The sequence below is a fragment of the Malaya genurostris genome, chromosome 2 (assembly GCF_030247185.1).
Source record: "Malaya genurostris strain Urasoe2022 chromosome 2, Malgen_1.1, whole genome shotgun sequence".
In the NCBI taxonomy this organism is placed as follows: domain Eukaryota; kingdom Metazoa; phylum Arthropoda; class Insecta; order Diptera; family Culicidae; genus Malaya; species Malaya genurostris.
Window position 1 is genome coordinate 330,282,174 of NC_080571.1, and position 22,543 is coordinate 330,304,716.

At 38.2% G+C, this 22,543-nt stretch overlaps 1 protein-coding gene across 2 annotated transcripts in view; it reads right to left on the bottom strand.

Moving 5' to 3' along the window:
* The window catches only part of LOC131431528 (zinc finger protein ush), a 598,378-nt gene that overhangs the window by 136,675 nt on the left and 439,160 nt on the right, over nt 1-22,543 (bottom strand). The gene's annotated exons all lie outside the window — the stretch shown is intronic.

Sequence of the window (22,543 nt, forward strand, 5' to 3'; positions counted from 1 at the left end):
AAACGTAACAAATCGGATTTTTTACGTTGATATGTGACAATGGATGAAACATGGATTCATCACTTTACTACGGAATCAAAACGATCGTCGTCTGAGTGGACAACAACTGGTGAAACTCGTCCAAAGCACAACAATCGACTGGAAAGGTTATGGCATCGGTGTTTTGGGATGTGCGTGGTGTAATATTTATCGAGTATTTTGAGAAAGGGAATATCATTAACAGTGAATATTACAACACGTTATTGGACAGTTCGTGCTCGCATCGCATCCGACACAGTCGAAAATTTCTTACGGTCGCGACGACAGAAACAAAGACAATACAGTGCAGTGAACAATAGAGTGTACGAAATGGTCAAATGCGATTTAACAAAGCCTGGAACTTGGCCTACAAGGCCAAATTCAATTTGTATTGATTTCAAGCGCTGCAAAGTTAGACCAGCAGCAACCGAAATAATTTATTACGTTATTTACGTATGCAACTACGTAAAGCAATTCCATCTTACATCGTTTTTGGTCAAGATGGAATACATCCGTGTAAAACGCTGATTACGTATGAAAATCAATTGGTTACATGTCAGTTTTGTGAACAACCTGCACACTACGGCAAACCTTGCACTGAAACTGTGAAAACAAACAAGGACAACCGCTCAACAACGGAAACTAGTGAATGTAGTGCTCCTGTTTCAAACACACCTTCACCATCTAACCAACTAACAACTGCAATCAATGTACAAAGCGCATCTACAGCAACTGCAAATGAACCCAAGACTGCGATCAACAATGAAAACAAGGAAACCACTCACAACTCCAACGATGTAGTAATGGATGATATAAGCAACGGACAAAATGACCTCCAATTTTCGCTAGAAGGAAATGAAAGCTCCTCTCCCCCTAGAAGAAGGGTGACAACAAGATCCGACATTCGACAGATTTGGCTCGCAGCGACTACTGGCTGTTCGCGAATCTGAAAAACAAATGCTCGCCGGTTGGAATTTTGCACGAGTGAAGAGGTTATCGCTCACCGGAACCGTAAGTGATAGCCATTTGAACTTCAAACCTGTTCAATGAGCACAGAGTAGCATTAAAACGAGCCTAACTTTGTTGAAATGTTGATTCCGGTTATCGGACAGTGATACAAAAACCAAAATTTAGCTTATCAAAAATCATTCTTTTCAAAATTCATTATAATATCTATAATAAATATGTGAGATGAAAAGATAATACTGAATATTTTTATTTACTGTGAATCAAAAAAATTGCTTATTTCCACCCCTGGTATAAAATGTATAAAAGTTTTATGTTCTTATACTTATCTTTCGTCGCTTATCATTTTGATTCTTTATTTACTCACGCTATGCAGCACTCACCTGAAACGAAACAAGAAAAATCAAAGTTATTATTTTGTCAACCACCGCATTTCGGAAGGGTACAAACAACAAATAGTCCACCGATCATCGCACTCATCTGTCTTCACGCTTTCTCACTTTACCACCCCCATCCCCCCAACAACTGTTAACCCTAGCCGGCGAAGACAAAGCTCGTGTGAAAAATATTTCCACCTAATTTGATAATGACGAACAAAGTGAATTCTCTGGCTCCCGGTGCTGCTGAAACGAGATCGGGGTAGGTGTAAATTGTCTACAAATCAGAATCACGCAAACACACACAGCCTCACAGGGATGCAAAGAGACGCGTTCTCCCCGTCGTCGTCGTCGAGCTTTTATCAGCTGGTTGTGCGGTGCGGCTGGTTGACGACGTCAGTAAGAGACAGAACAGTCACAGGCACAGCTTCCACCTTCCGGAGCTAGTTATAGCGGGCGGGAGACACCAGCCGGAAAAGCGAGAATGAACAACTTTTCCTTCTACTATTATCAGGAAAACACTCGCACTTACTTACTTACTTACTTACAGCTTACTGTAGCCATAGAAGCATTTTGTGGTTTGGGAAAGGGGAAAGAATTCTGTGCGAATGGAGAGTGAGATCCCTTTTATTTCAAATCATGTTGCAGTCTTTTGGTTCTTTTTGTTCTTCAAGCTTCTAGTGTACGAAAAGAAGGCATCATCTCGGAAAATGCGGTGCGAAGATATACAACTCACACACACATCGTGCATCAGCCGTTGTCTCTGTTTCGATCAGCTACAAAGTGATGACACCGTTCGGAAGGTGGGCGAATCGTTTTACGGAGTGCTGGTGGTGGTTGTGGTGGTGGTGGTGGTCGTATATGAATGCGTTTATCTCTCGAAGGATCTTGGAAGGTTTGACTTGAGTTTGGTCTGTTTAACTGCTGATTTTTTTTCTTGTTTCGAATGGATTCAAATCTACCGCCAAGGTGGCAACTCCTCCGCTCATGTGAATTGAGCAGGGGGAGTGGTGATTTATTCGATTTACGAGAGTTATTAGGGTGAGGAAAAAGGTTTTGTTTGTGTTAAATGATATTGAAATGATAGTATTTCATAGGCATTAACTTGGTGTCTCTGATTTGAGACAACTAAAACATATTTTTCGGAACTGCATCCCGATATGGAGCTCAAGGTTTTGCTTCGACAGTACGAAGCTGATCCTGCAGGGAAAATGTTTCCCTGAGAAACAATTGTTAATTTTTTTAGGTATATTTATTGATACATTTTCATCCAAAATATGGGTATTTCATTGAAATAATGTTAGGTAAAAAAAATTTATTTGAATGATTTATTTTCTTCATTCTATTCTATTCAGCAGCCGATAACTGTCAAACTTGCAAAACACTTTTAGAAATTAAAAAAAATCCCCCTAAATTGTTAGAAAATACTCTTAGCAATTATATAGAATCAGTCCAAAAGATACGTGCAACTGCTAAATTGGTAGAGAAAAGGTAGGACGTTGCGCTTCCAGCCGTTCGAGCACCAGCAGCTTTTTCTCGAAACCTGTTTTTAAGGGGTGGGTAGGGTCTAATGATTTTGAAAAATCATTTATTATATTCGTTATATTTTCTTATAGTTGAACATTTCAAGAATATTCTGTGAAATTTTCCAGCCTGTTGGAACAAAACTATGATAATCAATCAAACCATCTCTGATAAAATAGATTGGGATCCATTTTGACGAATTTGAACACTATTTTCGGTGCTTCTGGAATCGGAAACCAGGATAACCGGAGTTAATTTGATAAGTCGCCTCCGGAACCCAAAGTCGGATGAATTTGAAATTCGGAATTTTGAATTTTTTATGGCATCGTAAAATGTTTTATCATGTCGTTTTCGCTTGATCGTACCGTAACTGCTGTCAAACCGTTTGTTTGAAGCTAGTTTCGAACCTTGTTTCAACGTTGTTGAACTGAAAATCGAGTCAGTTTCGAAACCAACACAGTTTCGTGAAAAGTGTTTGTTTGATGAAACTACCCTGGGTCAGTTTTAGTTTTTTCTAGCAAAAACGATCTAAAGTTAAGAAAATCGGTTCAGCCATCTCCGAGAAAAGACATTTTGCGTACTCAACGAACTGAACGAACCGCAGCACCGTGTTTTACCAAAATCACATACCAGTAGCAGACATTCGTAGCCGCACCGTGATTCTTGTTTATTCAATGCGATTGAAAACTCCTGGTCATGTGTTTACGGTGCCGATGGACTCGGTTGTGTTTTAAAACTCAAGCTTCGGTTTAAGGTCTCGTTCTCTTTATTGGAATGATAAAATTTAGCAACGCACGTTGTGTGCATCGTTCGTAAAGGCGTGTTGTGTTTTCTTCTTCCGTACCTGCTGAACCGGAAGTCAGATCAGGATGAAATTTTGCAGTAGCTTTGGAGACAATGTGAGCTTTAATTCAAATCAAGATTTGTGAAATTCGGTTCAAGCATCGCTGAGAGATCGAAGTGAGTTCTACTTTTGGAGTTTTTCTTCACTACTTTCGGTGCTTCTGGAATAGTAAACGGAAGACCAGCAGTGCCGAATAAGGTTTATATACCTACAAACTAATAAGTTCTGCGAAGTAGAAGAATTTGTCAGTCAATTTAATGGGATTTGTGCCTGTTTTTGGCAATCGCTTGTAACGAAAATGCTCATGAGTTTAAAAAATTTTCACTTATCGTGCTTTAGTTCCGGAACCGGAAATTTTTTAAGAACCTTCAGCAATGTCTGAAAAAAGTGAGTACAGAACTGAATCGATTGGTATATGACATTTCGCAAAAAAAAACCGACATGGAAAGTCGCTTTTCTCAGTGATTGCATAGCCTTTCTTCGTGAGAAAGACAAAAGATGGAGAAAAAGATTAAGAAACAGGTGTAGAGAGCACAGGAAAGTACACGAAGTGTAGGGAACAGGAACGAGCAGAGGGTACACAACCATGTTCTGAAAGTACATGAATAAGAACAGATCTTACAGGAACAAGTACAGAGACAGGTACAAAAGGTTTAGCGAAAAGGTACGGAAAATGGAACAACAACAAGTACCTAAAATACAATAACAAATACAAAAAATACATAAAGAAATTCATAGATTACAGGAAAAAGTACAGAAATTACAGGAGCAGACATACTCCATAAAAATTGAATTTTACAGGTGACTTAATCCCTCATACGATGTAATTCATAAAAACCTTACTGGTAAAATGACGGAAGATTTAATTTGTAATGACTTAATTATAGATGAGCTTGAATTTTACTGGTTTCGACTGTAACTTGCATTCTGCAAGCAGGTGCGACTGTATGAATTTAAATGCACCTTTTACCGGTCAAGCAGATGCATGCTTCTGTGGCTCAGTCGCTTAACAGACGTACGTGCGATCCAATGATTCTCGGTTCAAGTCGCGGCGGTTGCTATTAGTATTTTTTTTTATTTCGATGAATTTCATGTCATGGAGTCTTAGACACAATATTGAATGTTCTTCGGCGTTAGTTTGCGTGAACTGCTACGCTCCATCTATGTGCATCTAATAGGAGGTAAAATCACAGTGTTTTTTTAAGTGTGCACAGAAAGTACAGGACCAGGTACAGAAAATACAGAAAGAGCTTTCTGAACATGTTTCTGTATTTTCTGAACAAGAACAGAAACAAGCGTAGAAAATACAGCAGCAGGTTAAGAAAGTCCAATAACAGGTGCAGAAAGTACAGCAATCTAGAAAGTACAGGAACAAATACAGAAAAAAGTTTTAGGTTCAATAGTTAATGATGGACTCAAACGCCGTAACGTTAAAAGGTCCAAAATAAACAAACAACCAAAAATTAATGCAAACGTTATCGAGGCAACAATTTTGACATTTACAATCTTCTGTTCAAGAATCATATTAGATATAAAGACTGTCCCAGAAAATATGGACGCACTTTGATTTCGCTGTAAATAATTCGCAAGTGTTAGATATTCAAATTTTATTCGGCGACAAGTTTTGACACTTTTTTGCAATCTTTTTCGAACTGCTGAATGGTTTCGGCTGCCGAGACATGTTTCCTAAGATGTGCCTTCGTTAATGCCCAAAATTGCTCAATTGATCGAAGTTGTGAGAAATTTGGTGGATTCATGTCTTTTGGGACGAAAGTGACATTTTTGGTAGTATACCATTCTACCATTGATTTCGAGTAGTGGCAAGAAGCAAGATCTTGCCAGAAGACAACAGGATCCTTGTGGCTTCGAATCATGGGTAGAAGTCGTTTTTGTAAACATTCCTTGATGTATATTTCACTGTTCATTGAAGCAGTGGTGATGAAGGGTTTCGAAATCTTACCGCAACTACAAATTGCTTGCCAGACCATAGCTTTCTTACCAAATTTTTCGCCTTTAATCGATGTCTCGGACTGGTTTAACACTTGCCCTTCTCGCTCCGTATAATATTGTGGTCCCGGCAAGGATTTGTAATCGAGTTTCACGTAGGTTTCGTCGTCCATAATTATGCAGTTCAACTTTCCAGCAAGATTCGAATTGTACAGGGTCCGGCACTCGAAGTGTAACCAATTAAAAAGGCCATAAGTTCAGTTTGGAAAATTACTTTTAATTAATTCAAAGTACAAAATGTGTAAAAATAATACAAAATTCAGAATCAATTCACTTTTGCTCGATATGACCACCTTTTGCCTTGACTTGATGACTTGAGAGAGCGAAGGAGTTGCTTCGTTTGGCCGAATGTGACTTGCAGGTATTTTGGCCCACTCGCGGACAATAACTTTTTTCAGCGCCTCGAGACTGGTGTATCTTTTAGTTCGGACTTTGCTCTCCAAAATGGCCCAAAGAGAATAATCCATTGGATTCGCATCTGGTGAATTCGAGAGCCATTGTGTGGACGTGATGAAGTTCGGAACGTTGTTTTTCAGCCATTCTTGGTTCACTCGAGCTTTGTGAGACGGTGCCGAGTCCTGCTGAAACGTCCATGGTCTGCCACCGAGATGTTTGTCTGCCCACGGCTTCAAAGCAACCTCCAGAATACTTTCCCGATAATATGTCGCATTTACCTTGACGCCAGGCTCGATGAAAACGATTGGAGAGCGCCCATCTGCGGTTACAGCGGCCCAAACCATTATCTGTTGCGGGTGCTGCCTCCTGGTGGCCAATCGATGACTCAAATTCTCGTATGAACGGTCGGTCAAGTAAACCCTATCGTTTTGAGAGTTTACGAATTGCTCAATTGGAAAAATTTGCTCGTCAGAAAATACAATGTTCGGAAATTGACCGCTTTCGGCCAAACGAAGCTACTCCTTCGCTCTCTCAAGTCATCAAGTCAAGGCAAAAGGTGGTCATATCGAGCAAAAGTGAATTGATTCTGAATTTTGTATTATTTTTACACATTTTGTACTTTGAATTAAGTGAAAGTAATTTTCCAAACTGAATTTATGGCCTTTTTAATTGGTTACACTTCGAGTGCCGGACCCTGTACAGCTTTCGAACCCTCGGCCTGATCGATGCTTCTTGTTTCGGACTACGTTTTGGTTGTTTCTGCTTCTTATTTCTTTAGCACGAAGAACATTTGAGTTCGAAGTGCCCACTTTTTTGGCCACATCCCGAACTGAAACCTCCTTCTTTTGCTCGAACGCCTTCAGTATACGTTTATCCAACCGAGGGTTAGCAGGACCTTTTTTTCGACCCGTTTTCGGTTTATCCTCAAAGGTGTTATCCTCACCGAACTTCCTGATTGCATTTCGCACGGCTTTTCCACTTACTCCTTCCATTTTTGCTATCTTTCTCAGTGACAGTCCGCGTTCTGTGCACCATTCGATGTTTGACACAATTTTTCGACGTTGTTCTGCTCAAAGTCCACGCATTTCGAATCAAACTAATGAAAACGACTAAAAGCAACTGCACAAATGGTTAGATAAGAGTGTAAACAACAGGACGCAGTCATAAAAATTGACAGATTCTGAACCATTGCGAAATTGGCAGCGGTTTTTGGTTGCGTTCATACTTTCTGGGACAGTCTTTATCTACAAATGCTATGTAATTTGAACGACACAAATGTAAAAATCTCCCCTCCTCCTCTTCAAACCACACCAAATACACCTCCCCCCCTCCCCAAATCCCCCCTTCACACGATACAAACCCGGCGAACGACCGCAACTTGGTTAAAGCCGGGTTTAAATAAACGACATAAAAAAGGCGGGTGGGTAATGTCAGAGATATAACTGGATGTCGTGAATACGAAAACAACTGACATGTTCCTTAAGGGGCGGGTAGGGTCTAACGCTTTTGGAAAATCATTTATTATTTTCTTTATATTTTCTTATAGTTAAACATTTCAAGAATATTCTGTGAAATTTTCAAGACTATCGGAACAAAACTCAGTAAGTTACGGACATTCATCTTTACTTATTTTATACTGCGAAGAAGTAAGAGCTTTGCACACAGGCCCAAGATTTCTGCTTCGTTTGACTTAAAAACTTGACAAAACATTCTTAAAATGTTTCATCGTAAGAGATTATAAAAGAAAAATATGAATTTGTGAAATTGTTAGACCCTACGGGAGTAATAAATTGCTTCCATAGATTTTATAAACAAAAAACTTTGGACGCGTTTTTCTCGAAAGCAGGTTTTGAAAGTCCGTATCCATCATCATTCAAAAACTACTTCACCAATCTTTTTCAAATTTTGCACACAATTTTTACATATAAAAAACCAGACCCCAACGTTTTTCTTTTCGTTGTTTGTTACTTTGGGAAGGTTTTATAGCTACAAAATGGCGGATTTTTTCTTGAAAAATTGTAGTTTTTACTTTGAACAACCACCAAAAATTAAAAAAAAAATCAAACAGAAACGTTGGGGTCTAGAAAAACTTCTACTCTAACTATCACACGGCGAAAAGTGCACAAATTTAATCAAACTGTTCTAGATTTGCACTAAACTAAGGATATTAACCTTCGATTTGCAAGCAAAAAAAACTAATAGTTCTTTAGAAAACTTTTAGAGCCATTAGAACGGCTGATTTTGTGTAATGCTCTCCACCGTTGTCCTCTTTTCGTTGTTTTTTCACCAATGCAAACAACTGGCAGATGTGACGTAATCGCTCTTGTCGGAAGCGAAACTAGCTTTGCAAACGAAACACAATACATCTGCTCGCAGTGGCGATAGAAACCAAACTGATCCAATTTTTGTTAAGAGGTTTCTTTTTACGTGATTTCGTTTGTAGCTTTTTCACTAATGGGCGGTCCTAACGGCTATAAAAATAGCCGCATACCGAATTTTAATGTCGATTTTTTCATTTCGGATTTGCATAATTTATTGAAAGAAACTATCAGGGTGCTGTACGGGATTCATTCCTGCCTTTCAGAAGGACCAAATTGTGAAACTCACTACGATATTAAACACTGTTTGGAACATTTTTCACGAACGATTTGTTGTACAGCAGCAGATATTTTGTTTTCTTTCTCAGAACGCGTTCTCATTTGACATGGGTCAAATGAGACAGGTTTTTCAATAGTGTACTATTGAAATACTTCAATGCTTTTTCTTTACACGCTTAAGTTGAAAAATTTCGATTCTATTGGTAGTTAGATTATATAAATTCTTTCACAGATCACTGAACTTTAAAAATACGAGAAAGGCAAACGTGCCTTATGAATTATCCTCTTCGATACTCGTTTATACCAAACATTTCAGAAAAGTTTAATTTTGAACTATTTGAGATTATGTCACACAACTGAAAATTTTATCATAAAATTGTGATCATATTTCCGATGGCATGTAGCAAATATTATGTTGATTCGTTAGATACAACAAGAGATATTCTCGATCAAAAACTTATCACTCTCTCAGAGGATAAATTTTGAAAAGGCACCCCATAGTAAAGTAAGTCGTATTCACGACAAAAAGTTTCTTCCCAGAATCTTCAAGTGATATATTTGAAAATATAAGTAATATGAAAAAGGCATCATTACATCACTAAGTGGATTGAAAAAGGTTTGCGATACACTTCAACAAATCTAACTCGAACAACGCGAACGGCAACGATTTAAAGTGAAATCGACTGCCCGTGTCATAAATTGCAAACGACATCATCTCTATCGTTCGTCCTTCATCTTGGTACTCCCAAAAGCAGCAATCGCTATCTCTGGTATTACTGGAAGGTACCGAACTTCCCTCGAAGCAATATTTAATGTACGATAATAACAACAATAATAACAATCATAAACGTTAATGTAATCGTATCTCGAAAGGCTCGATTCCTACCCTTGGCATGCGCCCACAGACAAACACGTGATAAATTAAATGCGTACTGTGTGCTAAGAATCGTAATGACATAATAAGGAACTCACTGGGGCAGTGCGGGATGGGGTGAAGCCGGTAACAAGGACAAGAAATATATCATCTTCATACGTGTAAGAGTATTATTCTGAACGGTTTATTGTTAACTTTTGCCTATCTGTGGCGTCGAAGTTGTTGTGGATTCCGACAGTCTCTCGCACCATCTCCTGGAATCCATGGCAGTTATGCGCGAGAAGGATCTCCTGCAGTTGAGCCTTGTGAAAGGGAAACGGCAAACGGGCTTCCTATTCGCGTGTGTTCGCTGCCGACAAACGGTGTCATTCGGAATTTCTCCGGTTCGGTGCTTCCACCGACCGGCAGATAAAGAGACATGGTTTCTCCAGCAGTAGTAATTTGAACTGCTATTATTGTGATGCTGATGAACTCAGATGTTGCCCCATTTAGAAAATTATAATAAACAAAATTGTTCAAATTCAATTTACAACCCTTAAAATTTACTTACCATGATCCGGAAGCCATCAAATCGTACTGGAAGAAAGAAGCCTGCACAGAAAAGAAAAAAAACGTCACTGCCCCATCCACTTTCGAAAGCCAATCCATTACGGGAAGATTATGACTGTCACACAACCCGTTATCTGCAGTCCACCACCTTCTCCGGAAGATGGTTTTTTTATTCACACAAACACACACACACCCAATCTCTCGGTCCGATATGTAAATCTAGACCATCCCCACGGTTTTAAAATAAACATCACATTCGGCACTGAAGATAACACACCCCCCACTTCTTCGGGGCCCAAGCCACCCCCACCGATCCCGGGCCCCGCCTGCAGTCGCTTTTCGGAGTGCTCTGGCAAAGTTTTGAATAAAAGGCAAAACTTATCTGGAATTTACCCTCACCTCACCTTCCGTTTTTTCATCTCGGCATCGCATCGTACTACCATCAGATGAAGGCCAGCCCCTGGTCCGCTTCGACGCCCAACCGCTCCCCCCCCCGTCTCTCTGGAATAAGTCCAAGACGAAGAAAGAGACGTCCTCATCAGGGTTGGAAATTTGTGTGAAAAAAGTGACGGTATCTCGTCAACGGTGGTGTGCATAGTGGAAAATTGTTTTATTAGGGGTTTATTTAAGAAGTGAAAATAGTTTCGATCATAGTTGGCTTGTATGTTTTCACCTTAAAAAAATCAATCATTCCAGTATTGTTAACCCGAAGGTGATTGGGGAGGGGCGAGGAGGTTGGCTTCTTCCTTCAAGACTAGAAGGAAATAGGATAAAACACATATAAGCGTCTGGCCAGCGCTGATAAGAAACTATATGGGTGCCTCTTCCCAACCACTCCAAAACGGCCTGGACCGTTAACCAAGCAGAGTACACACACCCGCTCTCACACACCCACACACATGATGATGCTGTGAAGGAAAGAAGAATAAGGAGTTTTTCGTTTTATGTTTAAATTTGTAGAAAAGGGGTTGTTGCTTGGTCAGGCGTAAGTTAGAGCTGTGGTTGGTTTCGGGACGATCTGGTGGAAAACTCTTTCCTTCGCCGACACACACACACACACTAACCCATACATGTGACCGTGCATTGGTTTCATGTGAGTGAGTGGCTGTGCTAACAATTTTGACATTTAGCTCGTTCGCCTTGCGTAAAAATTTGCACATGTCACATATTTCGTGCTTTATTGACTTTTAGAAAGCATTTATTATTTTACGATGATGTATGCTTTTCCCCGCCCGCAGCAAGCGTTTGATAAGCGATTTTTCCCCGAGACACTCTTCAAACTATTTCGTTCTCTAAGCTCCCGGGGAACTAAAAATAAAAGACAAAAAAAAAAAACGAAAGCAATTCCCTTCCGGTAGTTGCAAGTTGCATGGAGGTCCTTATCTGCGACGGCACAGATGCATAAACATCTTCACACTGTTAGACGGGACAGTTGCGCCAAGAGAATCCATAGAAAGGAAACAAATTTTGCATAAAAGTGCGCCATTCGGTTGATTCGGGACCGATCGGGACCGACCGGAAGTTGACTGAGAAGAGACGGAAACCGGGAACCGGGATCAGCTTTTGTAAAATCCTAGAAATAGAAATCTTGAAGCGGGCATGCATATCGCTTTCGGGCAAACTGCAGTTTCAAACTTAACCCCCCCATTCGAATAGGGGGACTCACTATGGCGAATAAAAATCTCACCCCCATTCCGACAGCCATTTGAAACCAATGGGGGAGTGGGGGAGAGAAAAAATAATATGAAACAAGCGAGAGAAAGCTGCTGATAGTGGTGGTGGCGCTGCGTTTCGAGTTCTGGGTTGGTTCGGAAGCTGCCGCCTTCGGGAAGAAATGCTCCACTGCATCACCAAACACCATCCCCGCCCGCCACCGTCGTACATCTCGACGGACCGAAAGCGCTTCGGGGTGGATGGTCTTATCGGAGCAAAACATACACTGACTGGCCTCTCCGGTTTTCTTCTGGTTTGCTTCCTCGAGAATGCTTCACTGCATTATCCATCTCCTCCCCCCCCCCCCCCCCCCCCCCCCCCCCCCGGAGGGCCAGCGATTGGTTCCGTCTGTCGTTGGGTGGGTGGCTGGTGCGGATGCACAGCAGCATTATCAAAGACGCGATATTTTATGCATTTTTCTTACGGCTTTCCGGATTGTTTGGCACTATTTATCTGGGTGCCTTCGGGTTGGTGGAAAATGTTTTTATTCTATTTTCGCATGAACATTCGGAGCAGCACAGTGTCACTGAATAGCACCGATTAGAATTGAGACGTGTTTGGAATAGTGTGGACGGGGAGGGTTGTTGCTTTCGGTTGTTGTGTCGGCATAATTTCTATACGATCCGGATCCAATTCCGATGATGGCGATATCGATGCAATGCTTTTTTTTAATTAAAAACGAATTGTTACCTTTTTTTTTTTTTAATAATTATTTATTGGAATATGAGTTAAAATTAAATTATTAAGATTCAAATTGGGTGTTCAGCCACAAGTGGTGACTTTTCAGCCCTATTATATATATGATTTGGTTATTACCATGAGGACATTATTTGCTTCCGCAATTCTGAGATTTTTGTGTAGGGAAAATTCTAAACCTACTTGTATTGTGTAATGGGGAAAAGGAACTTATATACTAACTTACTAACTAATACAGAGAGCGAATCGATTCAATTGAAGATTGCATCGATTTTTGTCGGAATTTGCTTATAATATTATGTGACATTACATCTAATGGTTCTATATTTGTGAGTCTGTGTAACTCATTTGTACTAAACCAGGGAGGACGATTCAAAATCATTTTCAGAATTTTACTCTGAATCCTTTGAAGTGTTTTCTTCCTGGTGAAACAACGACTTGACCAAATTGGTACTGCATGAAGCATGGCTGGTCTGAAAATTTGTTTATAAATTAACAATTTGTTTTGTAGACAGAGCTTAGAATTTCTGTTTATAAGAGGATATAAACATTTAATATATTTATTACACTTTGCCTGGATTCCTTCAATGTGATCCTTGAAAGTGAGTTTTTTGTCATACGTTAAACCTAAGTATTTAGCTTGATCAGACCATGTCAATTCCAAGCCATTCAATTTTAGAATGTGATTATTGTTTGGTTTAAGAAAAGAAGCTCTTGGCTTGAGAGGAAAGATAATTAATTGCGTTTTTTGCTGCATTTGGTTTAATTTTCCATTTTGACAGATAATCACTGAAAATATTTAAACTTCTTTGTAGGCGACTGCAGATCACTCTTAGATTTCTACCTGTGGCTAACAGACTTGTGTCGTCACAGAATAACGATTTCTGACAACCAACGGGTAGATTTGGAAGATCAGAAGTGAAAATATTATACAAGATTGGAGCTACGCTCGAACCCTGCGGAACACCGGCTCGTACGGGTAGCAATTTAGATTTACAATTCTGATAACTAACCTGAAAAGTACGATCAATTAAATAATTTTGAATCATTTTGATCAAATAAATAGGAAACTGGAAATCAGACATTTTTGCTATTGAACCTTTGTGCCAAACACTGTCGAATGCTTTTTCTATGTCTAGAAGAGCAACTCCAGTGGATAATCCAGAAGATTTATTTGCTTTTATCATGTTCGTTACTCTGACAAGTTGATGAGTAGTTGAATGTTCATGACGAAATCCAAACTGCTCTGGTAAAAAAATTGAATTCTCATTTATATGAGACATCATTCTCAACAAGATCATTTTTTCAAAAAGTTTACTGATAGAAGAAAGTAAGCTAATTGGTCGATAACTTGATGTTTCTACTGGGTTTTTATCAGGTTTGAGGATAGGAATTACTTTAGCGTTTTCCCATCTTTTTGAGAAGTAAGCTAATGAAAAACACTTGTTGAAAATTTTAACCAGGAGTCTCAAGGCAACATCGGGAAGATTTTTAATAAGAATATTAAAGATTCCATCATTACCAGGAGCCTTCATGTTTTTGAGTTTCCTAATAATTGATTTAATTTCATCAAAATTCGTCTCAATAATGTCATCGTGTGATAACACTTGGGTTGAAATATGATCATATTTCAGTGAGACTTCATTTTCAATAGGACTCATAACGTTCAAATTAAAATTGTGGACACTCTCGAACTGCTGAGCAAGTTTTTGAGCTTTTTCGCCATTTGTAAGAAGTATTTGATTTCCTTCCTTGAGAGCAGGAATTGGTTTCTGAGGTTTCTTAAGAACCTTAGAAAGTTTCCAGAAAGGTTTAGAATATGGTTTAATTTGTTCAACTTCTTTAGCGAAATTTTCATTTCGCAAAAGAGTAAATCTATGTTTAATTTCTTTTTGTAAATCCTTAACTATGTTTTTCATAGCAGGATCACGAGAACGTTGATATTGTCAGCGACGAACATTCTTCAACCGAATGAGCAGTTGAAGATTGTCATCGATGATAGGAGAATTTAATTTAGTTTGAGCTTTGGGAACTGAAAGATTTCTAGCTTCGATAATATAATGACTCAAATTATCAATTGCTGTGTCGATGTCCGCAGAATTTTCTAAAATAGTTTCATGATCCACATGATTTTCAATGTGAGATCTGTAATCCAACCAATTAGCTCTATGATAGTTGAAAATAGAACTAATTGGATTAATTATAGCTTCGTTGGAAAGTCTGAATGTTACTGGAAGATGATCTGAGTCAAAGTCAGCATGTGTAATCGGTTCACTACAAATGTGACTTTGATCTGTTAGAACCAGATCAATTGTAGACGGGTTTTTCACTGAAGAGAAACAAGTCGGATTACTGGGATGAAGAACTGTGAAGTAACCAGCTGAGAGTTGATTATGAAGTATTTTACCATTACTGTTATTTTGCCTACAATTCCACTGGACATGCTTAGCATTTAAGTCCCCTATTACGAAAAATTTCGATCGATATCTTGTAAGTTTTTGCAAATCGCCTTTAAAGAAATTTAATTGTTCGCCGGTGCATTGGAATGGCAAATATGCTCCAGCGATGAAATAAATTCCATGAATGGTTTCAACTTCGATTCCCAAGCTTTCAATAACTTTAGTATTGAAAGAAGGTAAAATTCGATGTTTAATTTACCGTTGGACAAAAATGGCAACTCCACCACCCATTCCAGTAAACCTGTCAAATCGATGAACCACATAATGTGGATTACTTTTCAATTTGATATTTGGTTTAAGAAAAGTTTCTGTCACAATGGCTATATGGATTTTGTGAACTTCGAGAAAATTATAAAATTCATCTTCACTCGATTTCAAAGATCGAGCATTCCAATTTAAAATATTCAAATATTTATTTAACATCACTGTTAAATTTTAAATTCATTATAATATTATTTGCAAATTGCCATCCGATTTGAAATGCTTCAAAAAGAGATGAAGTTGAATTCATTTGGATGATCATTTGAAAAAGTTGATCTTGTAGGTAGATCATTTTATTTTCAGTTATATCGCCTAAATCGACTTCATTTAAAGAAGCGAATGACAGTGAAGGAATATTGGTAGGTAGACTGCCATTAGAAGAAGGTGATTTGGCCGGTCTACCTATTAATAAATTGTTTTCGTTAGAATTATTTACATTAGAAGAAATAGGAGGTAGTTTTCTACCTAATATACCAGCATAACTGACATTAGAAGAAGATGATGACGAGGTCGATCTACCTGTCAATAAATTGTTTTCGTTAGAAGACGAATTGGCAGGCGTACCTGTTTTTTGTTGTAAATTCGAAGAAATAGGTGCCTTAGAAGAATTAGGCGTGGCATTTGTAACGGCTTTTTGATTTTCAGGTATGTTCTGTAAATTTAAGATCGTTGATTTGACTTGTTGTCTAAGCGAACGAGCGTTTAAATTTTTTTTCCCTGACAGGACATTTCAAATAATTGGATTTATGATTTCCATTGCAATTTGAACATGAAAATTTATCAGTGGTTTCATTCATTGGACAAACGTCTTTCGAATGCGATTTACCACAATTCAAACACCGTATATCCATATGACAATTTTTGGTACCATGACCGAAGCCTTGGCAACGACGACATTGCGTTAAGTTTGCAATACGATTATGCCGTTTATAATGTTCCCAAAGAATTTTAATGTGGGAAATGAAACGTACTTTTTCTAAAGTTTTCAAATTGTTTACATCACTTCGATTGAAGTGTATTAGGTAAAGTTCATGGGAAATTCCAGAGCGTGGTTTAGAAGTACCATTCGCTCTTTTTTCATAAGTATTACTTGGGAAGGGGCAAAACCAAGCAATTCTTTTAGTTCATTTTTAATTTCATCAATACTTTGATCATTTGATAATCCTTTCAAGACAGCCTTGAAGGGTTTGTCTGATTTTATATCATATGAATAAAATTTATGAAGTTTCTCGGTCAAATATCGAATAAGACGTTCATAATCTTCCATTCCATCAAACAAAACTCGACATTCTCCTCTTCGTCCGATTTGAAAAGAGACTTTTACTTCCGGGAAAAAAGTAGAAAGCTCGTCACTGGTGGCATAGATTGTTGTTTCTTCCCAGAACGACAAGCGTCCATTTTGGGAATTTTTGAAGAATTTTCTTCTATGTCGCTACAATCGGATTCAGGAAGAATCTCGTAAATATTGTTAGACGGCATAGGATCAGCGGAAGGGAAATCCGTCCGTTGTCTTTTATTTTTACATTCAGATTCTATAATATCGTGAATGTTATTAGAAAAATGTTGAATAACGGATTGTGATTTATTCCGTATTGAATTATTTTTAGCCTTAGGCTTGTTACCTTTCCGGTTGGACGCAGGCATTTTTGAAATTTTAAATTAAATTAACTAGGCTAAATTAGTCTTCGATTAGACTCCTAGCTAGCCTTAAAAAAGGCTGATTAATTTCTTAGTCACTCTAATATCACTCTTTGTATCACTTAGTCACTCTAATATCACTCTTTGTATCACTTAGTCACTTAGTTAGTGATTCAGGTAGTCTTGAAAAAGACTGAAGCCTTGAATCAATGGAACTCTAGGTAGCTAGAAAAAAAAAATTCCAGGAGCCAAGAGCTATACGCGTGCGGTGCGAACGACTGTTCAACACCGACTACGAATTGTTACCTAATTATGTTGATCGAACTGTGTAGATAAGCTCAGTTACGGCGTCTCTATAAAGTACAATATCACATCTGTCTAGGTTTCCTTTTTTTCCGGGTTCACCCAAAGCTAAGTTCAATGCCTGAGTAAAAGCCAATATTAAAATGAGAATCAGATTATGATAGGTTCACCACGGCATATTCGTATACTAGTATAAAGATGTGTTCAACATCATCACTTCCACTTTCGCATTGCCGTTCGTAATTGAATGTGTTAGTGACGGTGCAAATTATTTTAACTTCTTTTGTGTTGCCGAAACAAGCGCAACAGTTGTTCAGAAAATGGCAGGAAAGCGACAAAATTCAACTAGTTCTTTATGATAATCTTAAGCACTGAAAAGTGCTTTGCATTGTCTGAAAAGTGCTTTGAATGGGCCTTGCTGGACTTTTTGGCTGCCTTTCCACTGGTTTTCAATGCCATCGTGCTGACGGTGTCTCGTGCTTTAACTTAAATGACGCTATTACTCACATCACATTTCATTTTATATCTGCTACTGGCAGCGGTGTACGGACAGCCCCTTTCCCAAAATTTCTTTTCTTGTTCACAGAACGGGAAACAGTGTTGCTCTCGTGTGTCTTGTTTTGGGAACAGTTGCTCAGCAAATGGTAGGAAAAAAGAACCACTCAACTTTTATATGGACCCTCTTGTACCTTGTATGCAGACATCTCGCGTTCTGATTGGCTGGTGCTGTCATGGGTTAAATCAAACAGGTTTTTCAATAGTGTACTATCGAAAAACTTCAATGTATATAATAAAAACTTCAATGTATATAATAAAAATTTCAACTTGAACGTGTATGGCAACAGCATTGAAGTATTTCATTAGTACACTATTGAAAAACCTGTCCCATTTGACCCATGTCAACACCAGCGAATCAGAACGCGTTCTGAGAAAGAAAACAAAATATCTGCTGCTGTTCAACAAATCGTTCGAGAAAATGTTCCGAACAGTGCTTTATATCGTAGTGAGTTCCACAATTTGGTCCTTCTGAAAGGCAGGAATGAATCCCGTACAGCATCCTGATAGTTTCTTTCAATGAAATGCAAATCCGAAATGAAATAATTGACATTAAAATTCTGTATGCGGCTTTTTTTTATAGCCGTTAGGACCGCCCATTAGTGAAAATACTACAAACGAAATCACGTAAAAAGAAACCTCCTAACAAAAATGGGATCAGTTTGGATTCTATCGCCACTGCGAGCAGATGTATTGTGTGTCGTTTGCAAAGCTAGTTTCGCTTCCGAAAAGAGTCATTACGTCACAGTTGCTAGTCGTTTGCATTGGTAGAAAAAGAACGAAAAGTGGACAACGGTGGAAAGCATCACACAAAATCAGCCGTTCCATTGGCTCTAAAAGTTTTCTAAAGAACTATTAGGAAATATCCTCAGTTTAGTGCAAATCTACAGTTTGATTAAATTTGTGCACTTTTCGCTGTGTGAAATTCACAGTAATCGAGATCAAGTGAAGCCTTCTTTGTTTTGCGATAAATATGAAAAAGGGGAATAACACATGGATCAATAAGTCCCGAGACTAACAATGGAAACAACATTTTTTTTGCATAATTTTTTTTTATTCATCAACATTATCACCTTTTAGGGTGATACAATGGTTCCAACGTTTTTCCAATTTTTCAATACCATGTTTATAAAAAAATTTATCTTTCGCTTCAAAATAAGCTTCAGTTTCAGCGATGACCTCCTCATTTGAGCCAAATCTTTTTCCCTGGAGCATTTTTTTAAGATCAGCAAAGAGCCAGTAGTCACTGGGGGCTAAATCTGGCGAGTATGGGGGGTGGGGAAGCAGATCAAAGCCCAATTCGTTCAATTTCGCCATTGTTTTCATCGACTTGTGGCAGGGTGCATTGTCTCAATCGCGGCACCCACTTGGAAAAAACCTTTTCATGCTCAATTTTTCATGAAGGATAGTAAATACACTTCCATATGATATCTGTGTCATCTCAGCAATCTCACGGAGCCTCACTTTACGATCTTTCATTATAATTTTTGTCACTTCACTTACATGTTCCGGTGTAACGGCTTCCATAGGTCTAGCCGAGCGTTCCGCGTCATTTGTGTCGGTACGACCACGTTTAAACTAGACGAACCACCGACAAATCGTTGCTTTTGATGGACAAGAGTCCTGATATCATTTTGCAATCCATTGTTTCGCTTGCACGGTGTTTTTACCCATTAAAAACAATGTTTTATCAAAACACGAAACTCGGGTTTTTTCCATTTTTTAAACAAACTACAAAACGACTTTACTCCAACCTCGATAACTCAGCTGTTTCTGGTCGGATCGACTTAAAATTTTGACCCGTTTCAAGCAAAGGTTAGTACTCTAGAAAGACGTGGTTACTGGTATACTGCGAGCGCCATCTCTGCTTTAGTCTCGGGACTTATTGATCCATATGTTACTTGCATAATTCAGACAATTGATCAACTAATTGATATTCGGAAGTGTTAAGGAACATGTCAGTTGTTTTCGTATTCGCGACATCCAGTTATGTCTCTGACATTACCCACCCGCCTTTTCCCGAAACAATTTGCTTGCGAATAGCACGTAGTTTCGCATTGTGTAAACTGCAGTGATCCCTGCCTGCTGATCAATACCAACGAATTTTCGGGGCTCTGGGTAGCCGGCTACCGAGAATACGATGCAATTTTATCGTGTTTTGTATTAATATGTGCTTCCCACTAAAATACGAAATTTCTTCCGAAACTCGTAAAACTCCCTCCCGTATGTCGGGAGGTTCGCTATAAATACACACATTTAATTCATTGTGTTCTGTATTTTTAGCCTTCCTCATATAGAAAGGCAATGCAATCACTTGAAAAACGGACTAGTAAAAAGGAGGGCCAAGGTCATATACCATTCGGACTCAGTTCATCGAGATGCGTAATCTTTCTCTCTCTCTCTCTCTGTGTGTATGTGTCAAATAATCTCACTAGGTTTTATCGGAGTTGGCTGAACCGATTTTGACAAGCTTAGATTCAAATGAAAGGTCTCACGGTCTGTATTTCTGTATTTCTGTATTTCTGTATTTCTGTATTTCTGTATTTCTGTATTTTTGTATTTCTTCATTTCTGTCTTTCTGTCTTACTGAAAACGTTATCAGTTTCAGTGCAAGGTTTATCCTAATGAATTGTTTAAAAAATTAACAGGCAATTTGCTTATTATTGTAGGTTATCAACGATTTACAAAGATATCTTCTGCCTTATCAAAAATCACGAAAGATGGAACAACTCTGAATAATTGCGTACATAACACTCACATGAATAAAATTCCACCACACTTTCCTGTTGACGGAACAAATTTCTTCTGTGATGTGAATATCATTGACATACGGGAAAGGGGCAACAGTACCCTGCTCAAAATTGGACTTGACTTTTGATTTTGACTAAACTGTTAGTTTTGTTAAATTGTATTTCTGGTACTTTCCTTACGTCTGGTACAATTATTCTTTTTGTTCAATTTTTTGTATTTTTTTATCAATCCGCATGTGTTTTTTGCATGAATATTCTTCGGTGTTTTAGTTCTCATGACATTTTTTTTTATGCCCGTCGTTTTATGAAGCAGTTTGAGAATTCAGTCATTCTGACATTACCGTGTAATGTCGAAACTGCAAATCAATTTAAACGTGTGACAATCGATTGAACATTCCATGAGATGTCGAAGTAAATTCCACTTTAGAGATTCACGGTATTTCAAGAGCCGGTATTTAGGAACCAGCATAACCTAAATGGATTCGTATAGCCATAAATTAATATGACGAATGAACTGCAATAGTTTTGAGTCCAAATTTGAAGCTTTTTTGGGATGAAAATCTTCTATACTACTTTTCATATGAATCTGAGTTTGTAGAAAACGGTTTAGCCATCTCAGAGAAAATTGAATGAAATTATTTGTCACACAGGCATTTGCTAATCTCGACGAACTGAGTCGTATGGTATATGGAAGTTATGTTCTTCCAGCATTTAGACCTTTCATTTGCGACTAGTTTGATCAAAATCGGTCCAGCCATCTCTGAGATCTCGACCTCTTAGTTGACAACACATACGGACATTTGTTCAGTTCGTCGAGCTGAATCGATTGGTATATAACATTCGGCCCTCCGGGCCTCGGAAATTTTTTCTAAAGTTTGAGCGAATTCTATACCTATTATATATATATATATATATATATATATATATATATATATATATATATATATATATATATATATATATATATATATATATATATATATATATATATATATATATATATATATAAAGGTAAAAACGGTTCAGTGTGATTTGACTCTTTCATTCTCAGTCGGCTTGGCGGTTCAGAGTATAAGGCGTCTGGTCTAACAAGCTGGATATCGTATGTTTGAGTTCTGACATGGAAATATTTTGGTAATGCAATAATCGGTTGCGAAGTCTGTTAAAACAAAAGCCTAAGATCCGCATTTAGTTTTGTCGGTTAAATCACTTATACTATTGTATCACTTATACTATTGTATCCCGAAAGTGACAGCCATTTGATCTTTGAACTTGCTTCACAATTCAATAGTGGCTTTCAAACGAGTCTAAGTTTGTTAGAATCGGTTTAGCCATTCTCTGAGTAAATTGAGCGGTAAAAAAATAACGCGTTTTGTCGGTTACGTCATTTATACCATTATATCCCTGGATCCAGATATCACAGCCCCTCGATCTTCGAACTTGATTTTCAAAAGTGGCTTTCAAACGAGCCTAAGTTTGTTAAATCGGTTTAGCAATCTCTGAGTAAATTGAGCGGTAAAAAATGATGCGTTTGGTCGGTTAAGTTACTTATACCATTATATCTCCGGAACCGAAAGTGAAAACCATTTGATCTTCGAACTTGATCAATGACCCAATAGTAGCTTCCGAAAAAGTCTAAGTTTGTTAAAATCAGTTTAGCCGTCTCTTTGAAAATTGAGCGTTAAAAAACGTCTGTTACGTCATTTATACCATTATATCCCTGGAACCAAATATCACAGCCACTCGATCTTCGAACTTGATTCACAATTCAATCGTGGCTTTCAAATGAGCTTACGTTTGTTAAATCGGATCAGTCATCTCTGAGGAAATTGAGCGGTGAAAAAATAATGCGTTTTGTCGGTTAAGTCACTTACACCATTATATCTCCGAAACCGAAAGTGAAAACCGAATTTGATCAATGACCCAATAGTAGCTTTGAAACAAGACTTAGTTCGTTATAATCAGTTCAGCCATCTCTTAGAAAGTTGAGCGTTACAAAAACGTCGGTTACGTCAC